Source organism: Herpailurus yagouaroundi, unplaced genomic scaffold (genome assembly GCF_014898765.1).
Source record: "Herpailurus yagouaroundi ecotype Mexico unplaced genomic scaffold, PumYag 185, whole genome shotgun sequence".
NCBI lineage: Eukaryota > Metazoa > Chordata > Mammalia > Carnivora > Felidae > Herpailurus > Herpailurus yagouaroundi.
This window is the reverse complement of record NW_024412416.1, coordinates 2886732-2906049: the sequence shown is the minus strand read 5'-3', so window position 1 is coordinate 2906049 and position 19318 is coordinate 2886732. Positions and strand designations below refer to the sequence as shown.

At 56.7% G+C, this 19318-nt stretch overlaps 1 long non-coding RNA gene across 3 annotated transcripts in view; it reads left to right on the top strand.

The window, feature by feature from the left end:
• Window positions 1-14852: 14852 nt before the first annotated feature.
• LOC121042304 (uncharacterized) overlaps window positions 14853-19318 on the top strand; it is a 30974-nt gene continuing 26508 nt past the window's right edge. For all 3 annotated transcript variants that reach the window (XR_005796097.1, XR_005796096.1, XR_005796095.1), the window contains exons 1-2: window positions 14853-15019; window positions 16737-16842. This is a non-coding gene — a long non-coding RNA (uncharacterized LOC121042304). The remainder of the gene's footprint in view (window positions 15020-16736; window positions 16843-19318) is intronic.

Below are 19318 nucleotides of genomic sequence, written 5' to 3'. Positions count from 1 at the left end.
CAAGTCCTGTTGTGATCCCTAGGACACCACACACACACATGCACACACACACATGTGTATACAACTGTACGTGCAAGTGTGTGCGTGCCAGGTAATAGCTAAGTTCACAGCCCACAGCCCGGGGTCCCGTTTCTCATCCAGTTAACATCTCTTAGTAAGCCCTGTTCCAAGCGCATCACGAAAAGTTCCCAAGGATTATTGCCTGATCTGTGTTAGGATCGTCGACAGGAGCTGGGTCCTCACTATGGCAGAGGGAAGGACTTGGGGCATCTTTATATCTGTATTTATATTCTGTGTCTCCAGCCCAGTAGGCAAAGCTACTAACAGTAATGGTGTCCAAGTTTCAGAAATATATAATGGCTCCGTTTCTGGCTGGTAAGTTTAGAAAATAATTGATTTCAGAAATTAGGCCAGCCTGTGCACCTGGCATGGAGAGTAGGGCACTGGGTGAGGAATACCCCTTCTCTCCTGTCTGACAACGACCAAAGAAGGCTTGGGGCCTTAGGCAGCTTGTCACAGAGCAGGAGCCCTCCAGGTGAGTATGTTATTAAATCTGCAAATTAGAAGGTGTTCATTGTGAAACAGTCAAACCCTTTCTTTTCTTTTTTTTTTTTTTTTAATTTTTTTAATGTTTATTTATTATCAAGAGACAGAGAGAGACAGAGCATGAGCATAGGAGGGGCAGAGAAAGAGAGAGGCATAGAATCCAAAGCAGGCTCCAGGCTCTGAGCTGTCAGCACAGAGCCCGACGCGGGGCTCGAACTCACGAACTGCGAGATCATGGCCTGAGCCGAAGTCAGACGCTTAACCGACTGAGCCACCCAGGCGTCCCTCAAACCCTTTCTTTTTAAGGCAGAGAGCATTTTAAGCTTTCTAGGATAGAAAAGAAATTGATAAAAGTAATAATAGAAGCCAAGAATTTCTAAAAACAAGATTATGAATGTCAACCAAAACACAGGAACCAGACTGCAGAGGTGCTAACACTTTCCTTTGATCCTGCCGGTGGTCACAGAGCCTGCAGCACAGAGAGTGTCTCCTAGTGGCCTGGGAATGAGAAGAGGGAGGAGACCACCCTGCGGTGTACCTGCCCTCTGGTTATGAGCAGAGCCCCGTGCAGCAGGCTCTAGAGAGAGGCAGAGTGGTTCCGACCAGACAAGACGAGCAGGAAGGGAGTGAGGGGGCCGAACAAGTAAGGGTTCCCAGAAGGGCTGGAGTGAAGGGTCCAGGCCTTTCCCAGCTTGGGCAGTCGTGGCCCAGGGCCGGAAGGCCAGAGGCTTGAGTAGCGGGATGGGGTTTCTTCCAATGCACATCCCCTTCCTCTGGGCCCGGGTTGATAAGGACATTCCAGAGGGCCAGGCGACTCTCTCTATCCCACACCTCGGTCCCTCCCCCGGCAGGGCTAGAGCGTTCGGTTTGGGGGTTACTTCATTACCCTCTTTGTTGATTTTGCACGTCCCTCCCGGGTCTTGGGTCTGGCTGAGAGTATTTTCTACCTTATAGTAGATAGAGAAACCCTTAAGACTTCAAAAAAATAATAATAACAAAAAATAGAGGTACAGAGGGGGAAAAATCCTTTTCTCGGTGATTAGTTGTAGAAAATTTATAGGCTGAGTTTCTGATGTAATAAAATCCTAACGATCACTTTTTTGAATCACTAAGCCTTTCCACGTGCGTACGCCGTTATTTTAGGCTCGGGAAAGTAAGGGTCATTGGACAGAACACTGGTGGACGGAGGAAGGAGGCATTTGCCTGTGAGACCCCGTAGGAGCCAAGGAAGGGAGGGGCAAGCCGTAGGATCTGGGGCACCAATAAATGGGCCGTTAAGGGAAGAAGGCTGGGTCACACCGGACAGCCTTGTTTGAACATCAGATTTAGATGTTTCTTTTTTTATTTGTCCGAACTCAGAAAAAGTGACCTTATGAGGTCTAGTTTTGACTGTTTACTTCTCTTTTTTTTTTTTTTAAGTACATCTGGAAAATTCAGAGCTTGTGGACTCCTGTTCTGCTATCAGATGAGATCATTGGAAATACACACTTTTCATCTCATATGCTCCCTTTTCCAAAGACATTTTCTCTCACTAACACAACTTCGCTTTTAGGGGCGCCCGGGTGTCCAACTCTTGGTTTCCGCTTGGGTCGTGATTTCCCGCTTTGTGGGTTCGGGCCCCGGGTCGGGATTCTCTCTCTCCCTCTCTCTCCGCCCCATCCCCTGCTTGCTCTCTCTCTGTCTCTCTCGAGGGTAAATAAATAAACTTGGAAAAAATTGTTTAGGAAACTTCCCTTTTGAGAATGTCACTTGGAGGTGAAGTCATTTGGCCGCTTCACGGCGGCCTCGGAGTGTTTTTAAAATTGCCCCCCACCAAGTAAGCAGCACTTGTTAGCTCCCAGATGCGTAGCACTGAGCGTTTGGAAAGGGTTGGATCCAGACGGAAAAAGGGGTGCTTACCGGTCACATGGTTCTCCGAAGGAGGCAGAAGCCCCCGAGGTCTGAGACCACCCGCAGCCTCCTCTCTCCGAGAGCTGCTTCCCTTCCCCGGACAGGGCTGGCGTTTCTCAGGTGATGTGCACGGAGCCTTCCTCGAGGACCCGGCGTCTGCCCTGCCCGAAGGGAGCCCTGCGCCCACGGCCTGGTGGCCCGGGTCACACTGCGGCTTCCCCCTCGGGACCGCTGGCTCGGGGGTGGGGGGGGGGGCGGGGCCCACCCGGGCCCGGGGTCAGATCCACGCTCTGCGGGGCGTGACCTCCTCGTCCTCTTCACCACTGCCCCCCCCCCCCCGCCCCCTGCCGGCTGCCACTATGTTCCCTGAGCCGCGCTCCCGCCAGAGCCGTCGAGCTGGATTTTGTTTCTTTCTTCTCTCTCCCTCTTGGTGTTGTCGGAGGGGCCTCGGCGCAGCGGGCCTTTACGTCCCGGGCTTTGTGGCGTCTTGAGCAAGTCAGCCCCTTGGCAACCCGCCTCCCACACGAACAGACAGGTGCCCCGGGCGTCCCCAGGCTTGGGGATGGATTCAAGCGGCCGTCACTAGCGCACTCGAGATTATTACCTCCTTCTGTGACTCAACCAACCGTGTCTGCTGCCTTCCTTTCACGGTATGTTTCCCTCCCAGAAGGTTGTTCAGAATCCCCTACAGATGGGGGCGGGGGGGGGGGGGGATGGCCAGCCCCTGGCAGCTGCGGGCCGGCCCGGACAAGCAGCTTTGAGTAGTGGTCTCTCCCCAGCTTGGCCGTGCGTGCTAGAATGTACGGTGGTCATACGTGCACCCTGGGCATCTTTCTAGAAACCTCTCCCACGGAAGCATCACACAAGTGCGCAGAGGTATCCGCACGGGGCCGTGTGGAACGGCCCCCACCGGGAAGGCTCCGAACGTCCATCCGGAAAGAGCTGCCGGCTCCGCGGCTGGTTGAGGGCTGGAAGCTCCTGAAGGGTACGAAACCCCAAGATGCTATACTTTGCCTGAATCCGTTTTTACCACATATTTAAAACGTGCGTGTACGTCGTTATCATGCGCTCCATAAAAAAACCGGAGACCTGGCTACGGACCTGTGAAATTTCTTATCGCCGGGGGCGTAATTAACAGAGCGGTTTCCTTTCTGCATTGTTTTTCTGTAAAGTTTTTCCTTTGCAAATCCAGCGTGTAGTACTTTGATGATCAGAAAAAGGCGATTCCCTGGGATGGAAAAGCTAACAAAGGGGTCCCGCACCGCCGCCTGGTTACCGAGGGCCCGAGGGGCTCTGCGTCCGCAGTGAGGCGGGTGGTGGTGGGTGGGGACGTGCTTGGTGCCGCGCTGAGAGCCTCGCGGGCCGAGTCGAATGCACCAGACAGGCCAGCACGATGCCGGCCCTGACTTCGGGAGGGCCAGCGGATGCCCGGTCGCCCCACAGACAGGGCAGCCCCCCATACAGCGTCTTCGGAGGGGAAGGGCGCGGGATGCTCCTGCCCCAGGAGTGGGCATGTTCTGAACCACGTGGCTACACCCACAGGTCAGAGATCCAGGCACACTGATGATGGGTCTCAGGAACTTGAATAGGCAATCGGGATCAAGAGCCAGCTGGGAGAGGAAGAGGAGGGGAAAGAGAAGACCCCCGAGGGGCACCTGGGGGGCTCAGCTGAGAGTTTTTGAGAGAGAGAAAGAGAGAGAGAGAATCCCAAGCAGGCTCTGTAACCGGATGAGCCACCCACCCAGGTGCCCCAAGCATCTGACTCTCGATTTCAGCTCAGGTCATGATCTCAGAGTTTGTGGGGTCCAGCCCCACATTGGGCTCTGCACTGACAGTGTGGAGCCTGCTTGGGATTCTCTCTCTGCCTCCCTCTCCCCCGTCTCATGCTCTCTCTCGTTCTCTCAAAATACATACATAAACATTTAAAAGAAAAAAAGACAGAGGTGCCCGTGAGAGGCCTTGGAGGTGGCGGGGTGGTGAGTCACCAGAAGCCCTGTGCTCGGCTCCTGGGACTGGGACCTCGGGCCGCTCAGACCCTAACCACACGTCCCCTCCGCCTCCCTGCGCGGTCCTGAGGCCTGGTCCCCTGGGGACCTCGGGACAGCCGCCCAGCTGATAACCTGTCTGGCTTCCCCGGCAAAGCCCTCCTCCGTAGGGAAACCCGAGGGGGGTCTGCTCCCCCCTAAAATGGGTGCACATGGAGTCCACCCACCCCTGGAGCCCCCAGAGTCCCTTCTGGCCGGAGTGCATTCTCCGCGAGAACCCCAGTGTGGAAGTTCCAGTGTAAAAACAATCCAAGTGCAGCCGCCCCGTTGGGAGCAGGGGGGAGGGGGGAGGGGAGCCTCAGACCCGGCCCCAGGTGCAGGTGGCAGCTCCCTGAGACCCCATGGGAATTCCCGGGGGTCTACAGAGCGCATCTGAACACCCACAGCTGTGGGTCCCGCTCCCGAGACGTGCCCGGCGTCCCTCTTTGCACGCCCACACCTTCCATGGGGCCCCAGAATCGCACATCCATGCACCGTGGCCACGTCCACTGCCACCGGTTGTAGGGCATGGCGCCCAGGTCAGGGGCCGCCGGCTGGTCACCAAGCTCTCAACATCTGCAAGCCCCGGGGGGAATTTGGGCGATCAGGTGCACACGTCCCAGGGGTCAGTGGTTCTCAGAGAATCCGCCGCAGACCAGCAGCACCAACCTGACCCGAGGCCCACCTGAGACCTACTGAATCAGAAGGAGGGAGTGGTGACCCCCTTCATCTTCCCGGCAGTCCTCACTTCACACTCCGGGGGGCCTGAGAACCGCCATCCCAGGCAGCGGTGCGAGAACAGCTCTGAGTTCACCTGCTCTGGAGGTTTGTCTCCGTGGGAGGAAGCAAAGCAAAGCCCCCGCCCGGAACACACCTTGGTCTCAGCACACGGGGCTCCAGAGGCTACGGCTTCCTTTCATACGTTGGGCGCCCCGCCTCAGAGATGCTCCCAGGGAACTTCAGGGACAAAATCGGGGGCCCCTTTCCAAGGGTCAAAAGTCACTGCAGCAGACAGATTGCCCTGCATCTGTTTCTCCACACTGGTTTGGCTGGCAAAGCTCCCCTTGAACATAAATGGTACCTTTTCTGAGTCTTACAGGCTCTGGAAACTCACACACACACACACACACACACACACACACACGCTGATTACTAATTCTTTCATTGACTGGAGCGACCCCTGGTCACCTTCCCTCTGGGTTTTTACATTATTTATGTGCAAGAAATACAGGTCACAGGGCACAGACGCCCTCACACAGTTCTTGGCTCTGGACAGGGTCACTTAGCATCACAGGGATTCCTTCTGAGATGGGTGCTGGTCTCATACATCATATGCTTACCCTGCCCATGACCATTCAGCATTTTTCTAACAACACCAGTCGTCATGATAACACTCTTTCGGAGCCCCCACCGTGTGCCAGGCTCCACCCCAGCAAGTTGTGTGACTACCCCCGGTAAACATCACCGTGATTCCCCGATAGCCCCTTCTGATAGATGAGAAAACCGAGCAGATTGGTTAGAGACCTTTTGCTCAAACATCACACAGCTGTTGGCACACGGTCCATTAAGTTGGGGATCAGAGGGATGTTTCCTCCGTTCTGCTCTTCTGTCAAGGAAGGCGCCGTGAGCTTCTCAGGTGCCCGATGCTAACTGTTGTCTACCGGATTCTGCTCTCCTAGTGTCTCAAGTCACGGATGCGATGGGGAGCGGGGGCGGGGGGCGGGGACAGGTGTGGCACGAGTGGTCCAGGGCGGGGGGCCTCAGCTCCACACAGCCTGGCCTCGGACACCCCCTTTCCCTGCGGGTCATGACTCGAGGGCCACCACGTTTCACCAAAGACGAAAACGGTCCCAACCTGCCTGTAACTTCCAACTTCCCACTGTCAACTGAAAAGTACACTCCTGCTTTGAATCGAGGACAGGCCAGCATTATTGACTATTTCACTACTGCTTTCCCTCCGTTTATCTCCAGCTGTGCGGTTGCACTTTTCAAACTGGAGTGAGAAACGGTAACTCCTGCGCAAACCCTGGGTCTCCCATTCGGCCGCCTCGAATCTTCCACGTACCTGTGGTGGAGGCAGCTAGATCAAGGGGCTGAGGAGGTGAAGACCGGATTGAGTGGGACCAAAAATTACACTACCACCCGTGGCACGAACAGGTTGACTCGGAGAGCCCCGGCTGCCCTAGCTCTCGGCAAATCAGAGAACTCATTACAATAATAGCGGAGGCCATGCGCTGAGCCCTTAGGTGCTGGGCGCCATGCCCAGCAATTTGCAATTCATCCTCCAGAAGCGTGAATAATTTACTCTCTGTGCCAGGCATTTGCAGGCCTCCTGACACTTGTCTAAGGCGTCTACTCATCTTACAGATGAGGAAACTAGATGCGGGAAGATGAAGCCAGCCTCCCAAGGCCCCGCAGCCAGCAGGGGGCAGCGCTGAGATTTGAACCCGGGCACCAGACCCCAAGCTTGCAAACGCCAGGCAAGCCCACCGCCTGATGGAACAAAGTACGTACTGGTTATATTTCCCATTTACAGACGCTGCCCGAAGCATCGGTGGAGCGTGGGGCTAATCCCTGAGCGGCTGTGCTCACCCGGCACCGCACGGGCGTCTGCGTGCGGTTTCCCTGGCGGGGTCAGGAGGGCCGGAAAATGCACAGAAGCACAGCTAGCCGGGCGCCTTCCGCCAGACCAGGAAGACCAGGCTGCGGAGAAACAGGACACTTTGTCCTCCTTCATCAGAAACACATTGCTTCCAGGAAACTCACCCAATCTGGTTTCGGCAGAAGGACGCGCTATACGCGCCCTGGGATCTGCCCCGGGTGGTCCCGGGTGTTCCCGGGGCGGCCCCGGTGGCCACGGAGGGACCGGTGCCCGTTTCCACCGTGAGAGGCCAGCCGGGTGTGTGCTGAAGGGGACTGAGCTCCAAGGAGTCCGCCTCTAAAGGACTCCAGGCTGTGGGCTGTGGGCGGAGACGGAGAGGGAGGGGGTCCAGTGAGGGTGAAGGATCGGGAGGGAGATCCCTTCAACAAAGAAACATTTTCTGAGCTCCAGCCCCGGGCCGGGTGCCTGGCAGCAAAACAGAACGTCCCCGGTCGGGGAGGAAGACGGTCCAGCCATCGAGGGGTAAGCGCCTTTGAGGAAAAGACTTCAGGCCCAAGGCCCTGACCTACTGGGGGTCAGAAAAGCCTCTGCTGAGACTGGGGCCCTTGGGCATGTCCAGGCCGGGACGGGTGAGCCCTCTGCTCTGCAGGCCACCAGGGGCCTCTACCTGCTCCCCCAGCAGAGTGACCCGAGCTGCTTGCACTTGACCTCCTCAGAGTTTCCCCTGGTCCCTCCAGCCTCGTCCTTTCATTGCCTCCCCTCCTCCTCCTCCTCCTCCTTCTTCCTCTTCCTCTTCTTTCTCTTCTTAAGTTTATTTTGAGAGAGAGAGAGAGAGAGAGAGAGAAAGAATCCCGAGCAGGCTCCGCTCTGTCAGCACAGAACCTGATGCAGGGCTCGAACTCATGAGCCCTGAGATCATGACGTGAGCCCAAATCAAAAGAGGGAGGCTTCACCAACTGAACCCCCCAGGTGCCCCACCACGCCTTCTTCTTACAGGTGGGCCGTCCGCCCCCCCCCCCCCCCCCCCCCCCCGGGCCCCTTATCACCCCCCCGGGGGGGGGGGGGTGAACAGGAAGGAGGAGGGGGAGATCCCACTGGGCCCCTCGAGGGCACCTGCGGGCACCGGGCACCACACCCGCGCTGCCGGGAGGAAACGGCCCCGTCAGGCGTCTCCACGACAGTGTCCCTTCCCGTGGCCCGTGAGGCCAGGGTCTGGCGCAGCGCAGCCTCCCCAGCACGATGGCGGGACACCGCGGGACACGGGAGGGACCTGGCCGCTGGGCGTCTCTCTCTGCACCCGCGAGCAGGTGCTCTCGCAGGCACCGCCAAAATGCCTGGTTTGAGGTTCTCCCCAAGCTTGAAACTCTTAGCGGGTGTACATGGTTCTGGAACTTTCCCGACTTTTCAAACCAGTGTCTTGTGGGAGGACCTAGCACAGGACTCCACGGAGGATGATGGGACCCAGTGCGTGGAGACGCTCCTGTCGTCTGGCAGGTGGAGGCTGGGGATCAGGGGGCAGGCCCCACAACAGTGAAGTGTGCGGACCCCAGTGGGGTCCTGTGATCCACGGTCCTATTTGTCCCAAGACAAGACAACGTGAAGACCACAACATTCCCATCGAGATAAACAGACAAAGTCACGCGTGTGCCCCAGGCGCTCCCCCTGAGCACGTTGGTGACGCGTGCCTCTTGCATTGTGGCCAAGAGTCCAGGACGGATTTCGCTGCCCAAGTGGACGGCTTTTCCAGGGCCACCTCGGGACTGCCTCCTGAGACCCGCCGGGGACAGTGCCCAGCGTCCTGAGCGGTGGCAGAATTTCCCGGCAGGCTTGGCAATGTTGAGAGAAGGCAAATACTTTCCCTGTGGCTCATCGTCTGCTCCTCCAAAGCGCGTGGCCTCGCCCCCTCGTGGGGCTGCCTCGGGCTTCTGGAACGTACGGGGAGCCCGCGCCCACAGGGCTATTCGTTCCTGGACGCACGCGCCGTCCAGGGCGAGGCAGCCGTGGACAGGACCGAGGGTGCCCGGTGTGAGCGGGAGGCGGCCGGCGCTCCCCACGCTCCCCACGCTCCCCGCGGCTAAACACGTGGTCTGAATGAGGCCGTTCGAGATGGTTTTCAAACCACGCCGCTCCGTGCACAGACTCCGATTGGATCCTGGACCCAGGAGACCAAGCGCAGGACACGTGCTGGAGACTCCGGGGGAAGCCTGGGCGCAGCTGGCATATCAGGGGATGAAGAAGTCGGCGCTCGTCTTGTGTGCTGTGGTGACAGGGTTTTGGCTTCAGCAGGGCCGTGGCCTTGTTTCCTAGACATGCAAATCGCAGTGTCTGACTCGAGATCGGCGTGGCCAACTGTGTTTTATCCTCTCCGCAGTGTATTGTCCTGCCCTTCCACATCTGCTGAACATTTGCATAATGAAAAGTAAAGAACCAGACCAAGGTCCCGTGAAAAAGGAAAAGAAAATGCTCCCGTGACGTTGAGGTCAAGGAAAAGCAAGTGTGATGTGGGGAGAGGTCCAGGTCCTTCAGTGAGGGCAGCGCCCGCTCCCCCGACCTTCGGGGCTGGGTGCGGCTTCCTTCCTGCCTTGGACTCTTCTCCTGAACGTGGAGACCCTGTTGCCGCAGAGACAAACTCCGGCGGGTCCTTCCTCCATCCTCTCGTTGGGCAGTTGGTTCGTTTATCCAGTCATTCAAGTACGCTGTTTTGCTGCTGTCTGTGCCGGGTGCTGGGCGTGCAGTGACGGTGGAAACAGTCCCTTCCTCTCTGGAGCTCCTAATCTGTGGGGGAGGCAGGTGTCAGTCCGAAAGCTGCCAGGATGAGTGTAAAATGACAAGCAAACCAAATGACAAGTGCTATAAACGAGAGTATGGAAGAGGGGCGGGTGGCCGAGCCAGGAAGACCCAACAAACCGAGTTTGAAGGGAAGAGAGGGGATGTGCAAAGGCCCTGTGGCTCGGCTGGAGGCAACATCGCCGCCGTGAGGGAGGACGGGGGTACCCGAGAATTGGAGAGGACGGTAGCGGCACAGGTGGGGATGCTTGGTCCACGGGCTACTTCAGCTTCTGTCTCCCAACTTTGGCGATTAACTTCAAGTTTGTCTTCTGTTTTGGTCGCTGACTTGCCCCTACCCCAACTCTCCGTGGTTCTGCACGGCTTCTGAGTGTCAGACACACCCTCCACCTGGCCCCTACTAAGATGTGCGCTCTGTGGCCTCTGTGGTGGGGTCCCCTCGCCCCTTACCAGGCCAGGTTGCTGGGTCTGAACCCGAGGTTCTCATCCGCTGGCACTGTGGTCGTCTGTAGGCTGGGGGAGAGCCGGGCAGCCCCACCTCAGGCCTCGTCTCTACCTAACCCCACCGCCCTGCGTTTTCACTCGGCCTGACTGTTCCATGTAGACGTGACAGGTTCCCCGCGAGGGACACTGTCCCCAGAGCTGCACCCCCAAAGGCAGAGCACGCCAGCCTCAGCCCATTTCAACGCCGACCCTGCCACACCCTGGGGTTGGGCTGGAGCCGGGAAGCCATGGCCTTCTCCTCTGTCTCCCTTCCTTCCCGGGCCTATCAAGTGTCCTCTTCCTGTCTGGAAGTTTCCTGGCACACCATCTCCTCGTCCCTGCCCGGGTCCCACACTCCATGACCACTAGGGGTATCTTCCCCACATTCCAGAACACATTCTGTGGACCTCAATCTACAGGTTTGGCTCTAGATATTTCCACAAATAAGAGAGTATTGGTTTGGGGCACCTGGGTGGCTCAGTCGGTTGAACGTCCGACTTCGGCTCAGGTCATGATCTCGCGGTTTGTGGGTTCAAGCCCCGCGTCGGGCCCTGTGCTGACAGCTCAGAGCCTGGAGCCTGCTTCGGATTCTGTGTCTCTCCATCTCTCGGCCCCTCCCCTGCTCATGCACTGTGTCTGTCTCTCAATAATAAATAAATGTTTAAAAAATTAAAAAAAAAAGAGAGAGTATTGGTTTAAGGTCCCCCAAACCACATCCTCTTAATAGCAGCACATTCAATGAGTGGCACTGGTTAGGATCAGGCCCCCTCTGGAAGGTTCCTTCTGGACTCCATAGAGCTACTTCCTTTTTGACCTTAGAGCCATCCTGGGCTCGTCCTCACCTAGATGTCTGCCTCTGGAGTCTTCAGTCTGGTGGCACCAGCTCCTGACTCGTGACGGAGCCGGGAAGGGTCTCGCAGAGCCTCTGCGTGCCCCTTGGGTGTTCCTGCTCGGGCGGGCAGGCATGCCGACCCATCCCAGGCCGGGCCCTGGATCCTGGCTCTCTGCCCCCCTCTGGTGGTGCCCTGCCATATTGCCCTGCCTGCCCTGGCTTGGCCCTTGCGGGGGGGCACCAGCGGCCAGCCCCAGCCATTTGGCCCCATGGGAGAGGCGTGAGAGCGGTTAAGACCCCATCAAGGTGGCCCTCGTCGTATGAACCGGTGTTTCCCCCGCTAACTTGTTGCCAGGATAAAAATCAGGGAAGGGTAAAAGCCAAATTACTCACGGAGTCCCTGGCACCTGCCAGGCCTTTAGTGACCACGTGCGTGTGTTCCGCAGGAGGGCGATGAGGGCGATGAGGCCGGTGCCGGTGTGGGCGGAGCCGAGCCGGGAAAGGAGCGTTCCAGGGGCTTGTCTGAGTCAGAACGTGCGTGAGAGGCAGAGCCGGGATACAGGACCACGGCCCGGAGCAAAGAGATGACAGGGAGGGCGCGGACTTCTCCTGCTCTTCGTCCCGAAGGAGGCAGGACGGCAGAATGTCACAGGCTTCCTTCCGACGGGGCGGCCTCCTCCAGCTCGCCCCTCCCTCCACCTGCCCCACACGCAGAAATCCGCATCCGTCCAGGCCCGGCCGCGCCAGCGAACAGTCACGGCTGTGCTTCCCTGTGTGGGTCCCACGTCCCGAGTCATACCATCACAGGGCTTCAATGGGACGCCACCTTGTCCCTCATCCAAGTGTTTTGACTTTTTACCATCTGTTTGCTAGTGAGAACTGGACTTAATGAGGCAGATCTAGACTTCAACCCTGACTCTGCCTTTTACCAGCTACGGGAGCCCGGGACGCTTCACCCGACCTCCGAGCACTTCGGTTCGACATCTGTGCAAATGGAAATCATGAGCGTGTTGCTCACGTGCTGTTGTGGGGATTAAATGAGATACAATATACCAAGGGCTTAGCACAGCTCTGGGCACATAGTAAGGGCCCGGTAAATGGTAGAAGGTAGTGTTAGAATAAAGACCACTTCTCTCTCTCTCTCTCGAGCTTCAGTTGTGTTTTTGTTTTGTTTTGTTTTGTTTTTCCGGTCATATTTGCAAGAATTGCATAGATTTGAACCCATAACCACTCCTTTTTCTTAAGTTATTTATTTATTTTGAGAGAGACAGGGTGCACACACAAGCAGGGGAGAGGCACAGAGAGAGAGGAGAGAGAATCCCAAGCAGGTTCTACGCAGTCGACACAGAGCCCAACGTGGGGCTCAGTCTCATGAGGTGTGAGATCATGACCTGAGCTGAAATCAAAGGGTTGGAGGCTTCACCGACTGAGCCACCCAGGTTCCCTGAATCCAAAATCACTTGTAATGTAAATATGTTTTGCAATCAACTTTCTCCCTTTACATTTAGTTTGGTTAGATTTCGCTTCTAAAAGATTAACATCTCTGATGTTAATTCTGTTCGTGTTTTCTTTGATTACTTGAAACCTGAGAAAATTCAGGGCACCTGGGTGGCTCAGTCAGTTGAGCATCCAACTCTGGATTTTGGCTCAGGTCACGATCCCAGGGTCCTGGAATCCAGCCCTGGTTCGGGCTGCAGGCTGAGCATGGAGTCTGCTTAAGATTCTCTCTCTCCCTCTCCCCTGTTTGCATTCTCTTTCTCTGAAATTAAAATTAAATAAAGCCTGAGAAAATTCTCATTCCTCCACATGTCTGATACATCACTCTTTTCTTAAATAAGTTTATTTATTTATTTTGAGAGAGAGAGAGAGAAAGAGCTGGGGAGGGACAGAGAGAGAGGGAGACACAGAATCCGAGGCAGGCTCCAGGCTCCGAGCTGTCAGCACAGAGCCTGATGCTGGGCTCAAACTCACGAACCGTGAGATCATGACCTGAGCTGAAGTCGGACGCTTAACCGACTGAGCCACCCAGGCGCCCCCCATCCCTCTTTTATACTCCTTGTCGTGATAAAGCGACATATAAGTGAGCAGTCAGTGAGTGGAGCTGGGAAATACATGAGCTGGTTTCCCCAGACGTATCAATGGGGGCCTCCCCTGCCAAGGAGGTGACGGGGATTGATAATGGAGAGGAGGCCCTGGGGCAGGTTTCCAGCTCAGCACTGGAGACATTTGGGGGCCAGATGACTCTTTGTTGTGGTGGGGGGGGGGGAGCATCTATCCTATTCATGGTAGGACGAAGACACTCACCATCCTGGCCTCTGCCCACTAGATGCCAATAGAGCCCTCAGTTGCGCCAAGCAAAAATGTCTCCAGACATTGTCAAATGTTCCCTGGGCGGCAAAATCACCCTGGATGGGACCCGGCCAGGCTGACCGTTGCCCTGAGGCCTCAGTCTTAGTGTGGCAGTGCCTCAGGGCACCCAGGTTATCACAACCATAAAATCAGCTGGATGCAGCCGTTGACGGAGCAGAAGGCCTGCTGTGGGCACAGGTGAGTGATGGGGCCGCGGTCGGGCTGAGGGAGGATCTCATCGAACATTGCTCGTTAGAAAGTAAATATTGATCTTTTGGGGCAAACTGCTTTCAGGAATTTTTCCCGGTGGTCAGTGTGTTCAGGTGATGCCGATCCTGAAGACGGCTGCCTCGGGAGGTCTAGAAACACAGTGAACCAGGCAGAGGCAGGCCTGGCTGGGGTGGGATGTGGTCTCTGAAGACAGGCTCCCCCCTCCGCCCCTGCCGGCCGCCTCCTTGCTCCCCCCTCCCACTACATGTGGTTTCAGCCATGTCCTGTTGTCCAACACTCTCCACTCTACCTCCAACGGTGACCATTAAACTGACTCGTCCTTTGGAGAATGAGCTCCCTGCCTCCGCTCCCTCCACCTTAGGCCATGCTCTCCGGATGCCCAGGGCCTCGGGACCATAGCCCATTCCCACGGCTGCTGGTCCCGCGCTGGACCTCGGAAGAAAGGGGGAAAGTCACAGTTCGGTGTTGGAGATTCTTGAACCGGTCCCAGCCCCAGGGTTCCTGACTCAGTGAGTCTGGGGTGGGGTCAGGGGATTTGCGTTCCTAACGACTCCCCAGACACTCCACTTTCTTTGATAACCACTACCTGAGAAACGCGAAGAACACGACGACGAAACTGGGGACAGCCGGGTGATGCGCCAAGCTAGGCGGAAGATCTGGCCCAGGAGGCCCAGTCCGTCTCTGGCCTGAGGGCGCTGCAGGGCCCCAGGGGCAGCTTCTGGCGTCAGGATTCCCATGTGCCGGCGCAGGGGTGCAAGCACCTGCCTTCCAGGCCGGGAGAGCCCAGGGCCCGCGTCCTGACCTGCAGGACGCGGGACTTCAGTGCCACATCTGGGAAAATCCGGGACATACCACCCCGCAGGCGGCTGCCAAGGGGTGGGGCTCCACGATGCCCTGCCCATTTGGTGGGCGTGTCGATCCCACAACCCCGCCCGTTCCTGCCCCTCCAATCACAGCTCTGGAGCCTTGGGCCAGCCTCTCAGGGAGGGGCCGGAAGAGGAGGGTGCAGCGACACAGCAGCCAATGGGAAGCCAAGAAGTAGGGACGCTCGGTCAAACTCCTCCAATCACCTGCGGCGTAAGCTCGGGGTTTCACCCACGATTGCAAAGCCGCGAACCTGGGCATGCTCCTCTGTCCCACCCGGACGTGGATGCAGGGCCTGGCTGTTGGGTGTCAGAGTGATTAGTACTGGACCCTGGGGTCGGAGAGCTCAGCGTCCGGGTCCTGAGGCGGCCGCTTGCGAGCTGGATGGGCTTGGGGCACGTGACCTCCCTGGTAGGTAAAAGGCGGTCGTACCCCGGGTCCGCGGCGTGGCGTCGGGGGCACGCGGAGCCGCGAGCGCAGGCCCAGCGCGCTGTCGGGGCTCTTCCCTCCCCCCGCGCTCACCGAGGGCCACCTCCGCCTGTATAGACGACGCGGAGCGTGCTGTGCCCCCAGATTCCCAGGTTGAGACCTACTTCCCGGTGGGGTGGTTCCGAGGTGGCGCCCAGGGAGGACATGGGGTCACATGGGTGGAGCCTGCGGGACTGGGGTTAGTGCCCTTCTAATAGAGACCCCAGAGAGCCCGGGGAGGGGGGCAGGCTCCCACGTGGGGGCACAGCCAGAGGGGCGGCGAGCGGGACTCAGCAGACACCTTATCCCGGACCTCCCGGCTTCCAGAACCCGGAGGTGCCAGCTGTCACTCGCGGAACCCCGAGGTGTAGACTGTCACCTGAGCCCCCTGCCTGTGGTGTTCTGTCCCAGCAGCCGCGGTGGACTTAACACAACCTCCCCCCGGCCATTGCACCTCCAGCCCAATGCCACAAAACCCCGGGTCACTCCTGAAGAGACGGTGGCCCCGATGGCCCCGGGGACTGATGTGGGACTGCCTTCCAGGAGCTCGGACATGGAGGTCACCAGGACGTCCTTTCGTAGACTTCCTGGAGGTGGTTTGTGATGAGGGTCCTGAACCAGAAACAGATATTGGGGAACGAGGGGTCAGGTTTCGAAAGGTGTCCCCCCCAGATCTTCCCTGGGGTCCTTGGAAGGTGGTCGAGGAGAACCTGTCACCTCCCCTCCCAGCTCCCTCTCCCCATTACTTCTGCTCTTTCCAGCTCTCACGTCCCCAGGCTACGCAGGAGCCCGGTGTTTGTCTCTGTCCCTCAGGTCAGCACCCACCGAAGAAGGCTGTCTCTGAATCCAGCTCTGGATGGGCCTTTGGGTCCCTTGCCCCTCCCCCTCTTTCGGGTCTCTTCCTTTTCTCTCTGCCCCTTTTCCACCTCGGTTCGGCTCCCTCAGTTTCCCCTCTTCAAGATCCGGTCGGGTTTTGTTAGGAGAGGAGCTGGGGAACCACAAGATGGGGGACCCGGGATGGCCCACAGCTGGAGGGGACGCTGGGCCAGGGATGGGAACTGTGTCATTAGGCTGTAGGGTCAAGACGTTTTTCCTTTCTATGCTTTCTGACCAACTTTTTTTTTTTTTTTTTATTTGTCATCGTTGAGATGTACAAAAGTCACATTCAGACTATGTCACATGTCGGTGGTGTTGAGAGGCAAGCCAACCCAGCAAGAGGGGATCCCTCGTTCCCTCGTCCCAAATTTCTTCTCCTTTGCTCTTCACCGTGCCCTGCAGTCTCTGTTCCACTGTCCTGTCCGTGCATCCCGAGAATAAAAGGAATGACCAGTAAAACCCCGGCTGGCGGGGAGCAGGGCGGTAGTGTTTCCGTGTGTGTTGTCGGGCAGGGAGGGTGACAGTAGCTCCCAGATCCTGGACAGGAAATACCACAAGGTTTTGTCCCTTCCGGGCACTGGGCGCATCCTGCTGCCCACAGGGGTGACGAGGGACACGGACCCAGCGGAGCACTGCCCAGGCACAAATGCCATTCTTAGGAAGTAAGTGTCCTTTGTGCCAGGCCGGCCGGGCTGAGGTGAGGCCTCTGCCAGATGCTCGAAATGGGACATCAGTGGTGTCCTGGGAATCTAAGGATTGAAGCTAGACTCTGTTACCATTGCAGCCCCACAGCGGACGAGATGTTCACCGACCTCACGGCCACGGCGGACACGCAGAGGCCGTGTGAGAGCTTCTGGACGCACGGAGTGGCGGGCAGAATGGGAGACCAGGTGAGCAGGGCCCCGTACTTGTTGGTGAGGAAGGACACCAAAGGCAGGGGTACGTTTTGATGATGCCCCTGTAAGGCGGCAGAGGGGGAAGTGGGGCCGCTGGCGGCTCCTGGGGGTTCATCTGAGAAACTGGGGCGGCCTGGGCCGGTGTCCAGCCGTGGTCTGGGCAGAAGGCTCGTCTCTTGACTCTTTAGCGCGTCTGTGACCAGAAGAGAGCTTCTCTGTTGCCTCTCTTCTACATCAAAATACAGGATTGTGGCTAGGTAATTAGAAACTTGGGGTTTCTTTCCCCTGCTGGACCGCAGGACCAAATTACTCCCATTCTTAGTGTGGGCCGCTGCTGGGCCATTTTCCCGAGTTCTGAAATGTTACATATTTGTCCTTGCGATGGTACCGTTTGTGGTGGTGAATGTGCAGTTATCCAGGAAGGTCTCGCATTGTTTTCTTTTGCTTTCCATCGCGAGGCTGGAAGGAACCCAGCCCCTCCTACCAAGAGCTGCGCAGTTGGTCTGACAAGTAATTAGCCCGTAGAAGTGAGTAAGAAGCCTGCTTTCCAGGGGCCACGGACAGATTGGAGCGCCCCCGGGGGCACTTGGCTGGGCGGGAGCACCTGGAAAGCAGGTCAGATCACGAGAGGTAGAGGGTTGGGAGCCCTTCCCGACACCCCTGAGCATTCCTTCTTTGGGCACCTGCTGCCTCGTGTTTTGGTCCCTGTGGGTGTACAGATGTCTGAAGAGTGAGCTTGCAGAGATGAGCGATGATGCCAGATTCCATGTGACAGAATTACAGGCTGTCCGAGGTGGAGGGGCCCTTTGAGAGCAAGCTGACCCCCAGACCAGAAGTCCCAGGTACCCAGCTTGCTTGGTGCCATAGCCGGGTGGTGAGCAGAACCAAACGTACCAGCTTGCCAGCTCGTGCTTCTTTCCCACCATCTGCTGTGTCCGTGAGGAGTCGGGGGAGCAGGGGAGGGATGCTCACCCGTACTGTGTGCCGGGCACGGGGCTCAGCGTCGTCCAAGTTCATCGTTCGCTCGGTGCTTCGGGAGTACTTCTTAACTAAGCTCCAGGCCAGTGGCCTGCAAGTGTACATCTAGGGACCTTAGGTGGCTGTTGAATGTCACTCGGGGACTGACGTCTGTGCACCGTGGAAGAGGGAACCCGTGGAAGCACGGTCAGACGCCTGCTCTTCGGGTCCTCTTCTTCCGTCCTGGAGGCTCGGGCCCAAACGTGGTCCTCAGGAGCCCGGGCCACAGTAACAAAACAGCCACAGAGACCAGCACCTCCCGAGCGCCGAGGGGCGGGCGCCGGGCACAGCGTCCCAGTCTGTCCTCACCTCAGCCCTGTTATCATCTCCTCGTTTCCAGAGGGGAAGATCAAGGGCCCACCCAAAGTCACCCGGCGGAGACAGGCTGAACACCACGTCGGCCCGGCCGCAACGCCGGCGGTCCGCACCACTGACCCGTGCTCTCAGCAGACCGTGCCTTTTCACCGCAACACGGAACACCACAAATTAATTACCGACAGAGCAATTATAGACGTGTTCAAACAAATTGCAAATATGAGTACAAGTGCACTCTATTTACAAAGCCCTGGAAATGCTGTTTGGGAGTTTAGAAAAACACACACTAAGGGGGGGAAAAAAACAAGGAAGAACTCAAAACCGAATTTACAAATCGTTTGTACAATAATAACGAGAACTATATCATAACAAAAGATGAAAACTCAGCAGAAAAACTAGCAAAGGATGTGATTAGGAAGCTAAAGAAAAGAAGTTGCATACATGGCCCAAAATAAATGGAGAAAAGTTCAAATTTTTGGACTAAAGAAACAGAAACTGAAGCAAGAAAGGATTTTGGAAAATGACAAAACCCGGTGTGGGGGATGCTGTAGGGAGACAGACGGTGAGGAACACACTTTCCTGTGCTGTAATGGGGAGTGTAAATGCTTTTGAGGACAAGGACCCTTTAGTGGCAATTTTAGCCTTAAAAATATGTATAACCCTTGACTGTCAATTCCGCTTCTAGGGATTTACCCTCAGGAAATAATCTTTAACGTATATAAAGAATTTTCTATTAAATGTTCACCACATTGCTAATGTCAGCAAAAATTTGGCAAAACGTTGAAATTTGGCAAAACAGTAGGAATTGGAATAAGTAAATATACTGTGCATATAACGGGAAACTAAGTTATCTATTAAAATGATGCCATGTAAGAATATTCAAGGCATTCCAAACACCTGTAATAGGTTGTTCAGTGAAAACACAGTTTAAAAACAGCAATGCGGTGTAACCCCAATTCTAAAGCACTCCTGACCTTCCCCAGGTGGTGAATGGTAACATCACCGAGGGGGGGATAAGCCCATTTCGTGTGCATCAGGAAAGGGTGTACTGGGAAGACGCATCCTGGGGCATGTGTACCCCAGAATGCATAACCTGAATCATTAACATGACCATTAACATGATCATGATGGGTGACGG